Source organism: Engraulis encrasicolus, chromosome 15, assembly GCF_034702125.1.
Source record: "Engraulis encrasicolus isolate BLACKSEA-1 chromosome 15, IST_EnEncr_1.0, whole genome shotgun sequence".
NCBI lineage: Eukaryota > Metazoa > Chordata > Actinopteri > Clupeiformes > Engraulidae > Engraulis > Engraulis encrasicolus.
Genome location: NC_085871.1, coordinates 47,728,157 through 47,732,571, shown reverse-complemented (window position 1 = coordinate 47,732,571; position 4,415 = coordinate 47,728,157). Strand labels below are relative to the sequence as shown.

At 40.1% G+C, this 4,415-nt stretch overlaps 1 long non-coding RNA gene across 1 annotated transcript; it reads right to left on the bottom strand.

Annotated features, from left to right (window-relative positions):
- Window positions 1–873: 873 nt before the first annotated feature.
- LOC134464122 (uncharacterized) lies at window positions 874–3,164 on the bottom strand. The gene is made up of 3 exons (XR_010037843.1): window positions 3,041–3,164; window positions 1,120–1,181; window positions 874–941 (listed from the first exon to the last, which is right to left on the bottom strand). It is a non-coding gene; the product is annotated as an uncharacterized LOC134464122 (long non-coding RNA).
- Window positions 3,165–4,415: the final 1,251 nt, after the last annotated feature.

Here is a 4,415-nt window from a genome sequence, read left to right as displayed (position 1 = left end):
ACAATTAACAAATGGTAATAATATTGCACATATTGCAGACACTTGAGTTTCCCTGTGGTTATGGATGGTTCGTTCTAACAATTCTATAGAGCAGTGGGATGGACTGGTTCCATGCCACAGTTGTCTCAGTCATGGTGGGGAATGGGAGGTGCCACAATAACATGGTAGCTACCTCTTTTGTGGTGATGAATGGAGGGGCGGGATCATGGTAGTGTGGGTAGGGTGACAGTAACTTACTGTGGTGTGGCCACAGTAAACTACTGTGAGAAGATCACAGTAAACTGTGAGGATGGCCACAGTAAACTACTGTGAAATGAATGCAATTAGTAGCCAGTAAGTGCCTGTGACATCACGGGAATATTTTTTACTGTGTATGTACTACTGCTCAGTTTCAATGTTGGGGTAGTTACTGCACTCTGCTTTTGTAGAGCAGTAGCCTATATACTGGGTCAGTCACAATATAAGACATTGCACTTGGAAATGAAAAAAAGCTCCTGTTTAAAACAAAAAACATCTGTTGTATACACAGGGTCAATCACAACAGCAGCCACAAAACAAGTAGTATATGAAATCAAGACAGAAGTCTCCGCAGTCATCCCAGTCGCCGCAGGGACAGCAACAGCAACAGGACTTAGTAGGTGGCGCTGTGGCCTGAATTCGGGTTGCTACTTGGGGCTCATTGTTTTGCTCTTCATACTGAATGAGATACTCAGGGTAGATCTGGCTCTTCTCGAAAACAACAAACACATGTGGATCGCCAATGATGTCTACACAGCTATCAAATGTGCACGTCTCGTCTGCATTTTTGAATGGAGGCTTGGTGTACTCCTCCCGGCCTAAGGTGTAGTCTCCCACCAGGACCCGACACGCAAACATGGACCTGGTCCCCGATGTACTTGTGTATCCGTTAGAGTACTTTGCGTCTTTGGCAAAATAGGATCCTATAAAAAATGGATTCAACTTTTAACGGAAAGGAAGAGGAATAATGTGAGGATTACTCTTATTTAAGTCACAATAAAAAAATAAACTCACCTTTTCCAAATCGAGTCCCATTCTTGCCACACATCCTCCAGTCGATGTTGTCACGACAGATAGCGTCCACATGTTGTGTCTCGGTACCATGGAAGAGGAGTCTCTCAGCAACGTCTTCATCAGCCTTGGCTTTCATAGCATCCATTTGCCTGTGAATTCATCATCAGTGATGTCATAATTTGCACCAATAATTCTGAAAATAGACAGATTTACAACAAATACTGTAACAGCATTTGACAACATTACACTGTAAAAAATGCCTGTTGAAATTACGGCAAAAAACTGTCAAATTGCAACAGTCAGGGACCGTAAAATGTAAAACAGTTTATCTCTGTACTAAATATGGCAAGCCACTATTTAGTCAAAAAGCGCTACATAACTTTATTTTTGACAGGTGTCATAAAATACTGGACTGTTCTCTGTAAACGAAGATATTGGAAAATACAGTTAAGTGAGATGAAGTAGTCAAGAAACGGTGCATAACTTTATTTTTCACTGGTGTCAATATGTACAAAATACTGAACTGTTCACTGAAAATAAAATATTGGAAAATACCGTTAAGTGAAGATGAAGTAGTCAAGAAACGGTACATGACTTTATTTTTCACTGGTGTACACATATGTACACAGCAAATTTGCCAGAGTTCGATTGATCAGAGTTAGACTGGTGTTAAACTGAACTTCCCATTTGCTCTTTGATGTAAAAGTGCCCTTCAGCAGAGGTGTCTTTTAGTGTTTAAAAGTGAGCTAGGAGGCCTAACAGCATGTGCTGACATAGGGTAATTAATTAATAATTTAATAATACTATTTCATAATTAATAATTATACTGCTACTAATAATAATTTGCATGAATAATACTACAACCCCGTATTATGAGTCCAACACTATCATGATGTAATTACCCCCCCCTCGCCCCCCCCCAAAAAAAAGAAAGGCCCTGACTTTTTTCCCCTAATGTGGCTCTTGAGGAAAAAATAGTGAGTATCACTGGGCTAGTATAATCTGAAAAAGTCTACCTGGTACAGTAATCCCTTGAGCTCTTAGAAGTAGCCCAGTCTATTTGAAACTGTCATTCTACCCCATCCGAATCAATCTATCAATCAATTCCTGACCTCACCTGAGTGCTAAGGGCTGTCATGCAATGATTAACTTACTGCCTACACCTGCCAAATGCTTCATCACTCGGGTCACATGGTTCACTTGAACATGTATTTAAACCGGGACTGTTGCATTGTACTGCTCACTGGTTGCTAGCTAGCTAGCTGGCTGGCTGGCTGTAAGGCTGGCCGGCTGCTGGCCTGCCCTCACCTGGCCAGGCCGGCTGGCAGGTCACGTTGTAAGGGTGGCTGCATGGTGGCTTGCTAACTAGCTTGTTTGTTAGCTTGCTTGCCCCGCTAGCTTTGGCCTTCATTTTCCTTAAGGTTATTTTCAGGCCTTTTTTAAATAAAGAATGGATTTGCATACCCTTCATTGATGATACTAGACTGGTCCACCTGCCTGCACTAGACAATCTGGCAATTGGACATTTATTTAGGTATCTAATTAAGTTGATGTTTATTGGACTCCAATGAGTAGAATCAGTCTAATCAGTTGTCTGTGATTGCAACTCTATAATTGGACTCACCTGAGTATAATCAGTCCAATCAGTTGTCTGATTGTAACTCTATAATTGAACTCACCTGAATATAATCTGTCCAATCTGTTTTGGCAACCACTGCTGCCATAATTTTACAGTAAAATGTAAAAAAAATAATACCGTTATTTATTTAACGGTAGGCTTTGGCAACCACTGCTGCCATAATCTTACCGTAAAATGTAAAAAGGAAATATACCGTTATTTGTTTAAAGGTAGACTTTGGCAACCACTGCTGCCAGCAATTTTCCGTAAAAACAACAGTTCTTTTTTTACTGTGTAGCCTACTAATGTGAAAATGAAGTGCCAGAACCTCAAGACATTGGACAACATGAGGTATGTACTGTATACTGTAAAATGTAAGTGGGGACTTACAACATGAAAAAATTCCACAAATTCACATTCTGTATCCTGTGGATGCTGAGAATGGTACACGCCGGCATGGTTTCATTGAAGGACTCCAGGACCTTATTGTATTCTGCTGATGCTGAGAGCCTGATTCTCTATAAACAACAGAGATGAATTGAAACATGACATTTCTTAAAGGTGCACTGTGTCATATTTTAAGTAGTTAATTTCCAGAATTCATGCTTCCCTTTCCAAAATGTTACCTTTAAAAAATACTGACACAACACATTAAATTCTAAGTATTCATTATGACAGGGGAAATTTCAATTGACATTCTATAAATGAAAAGGGGGATCTTCTCCATGGTTCGCCATTTTGAATTCCCAGAAATAGGCCTTTTAAGGCATAACATACTGTTCTTTTGTCACACTAGTAAATATCGGTTTATTATTTATTTATATTCATGAAAAGACCAAATTTGGCAATAGGCAGCACAGTATCAATGATCAGCATAGCTGCAATTCCTACCCTGTCCACAGTCTTACACAATGCATCTTTAAACTATAAAGATAAGATTATGAAAACACTAAACACAGCTTCACCTGTCCAATTCAAGCAGAATTCAACCAGCCTATCATCTGGATGAGCAGGACAGGTCAAACCAGGTCAGTATGATATGTGGAGCTATAGATTGTAATTAATCCATTTAGCCCATCATTGACCATTAACATGATTACGAAAACACTATAAATAGCAGGGAAACAAAGCATTTCTGCAAATGCATGGGTTCCAACATCTGTGTATGATCTACAGCCAAACCTCATATCCTGTTGCTGGAAGAAGGCGTATGTCCCAGTGATGCGGCAAAGTCTTCGGGATACTTGGTGAACGTTTATCTCGGTAAATGGCACTTTAACACACACAAAAACAGACAAAATCTTGAAAAATGAAATGACAGCACTGACATTGGAATTCCTCTCTTGCTACAATACAAGACTTTCAGTCACCATGTTTTCTGTACATCTCTCTGTGAGATGAACTTTGGGCGCCTTCTCAGGAGCCTCTTCACATTGGTGGTCGTGTTTGTTTGGAGCATATCTGAAAAGGGTAGAGGCAAAAGGTGTTGGTAGTACATACCACAGTGCATTGGCAAGGGAACTGAACATCAATCTCCTAACCTGGGGTTGTGCAGTTGACATCTAGTGTTCAAGATTCATGATGCATTCATTGCTACAGGTTCCAGTAATACCAAGTAACAGAGAGGGAGAGAGGTATTTACTGTATATGAGTATCAGTTTACCCCCCCTCTCTAAAAATAATAAACCTGTATAGCCCACTGTAGCATATCCCTCAACAACTGGCTACTGGATAGCATTTTTTAAATCAATAAGCTGCAATACCC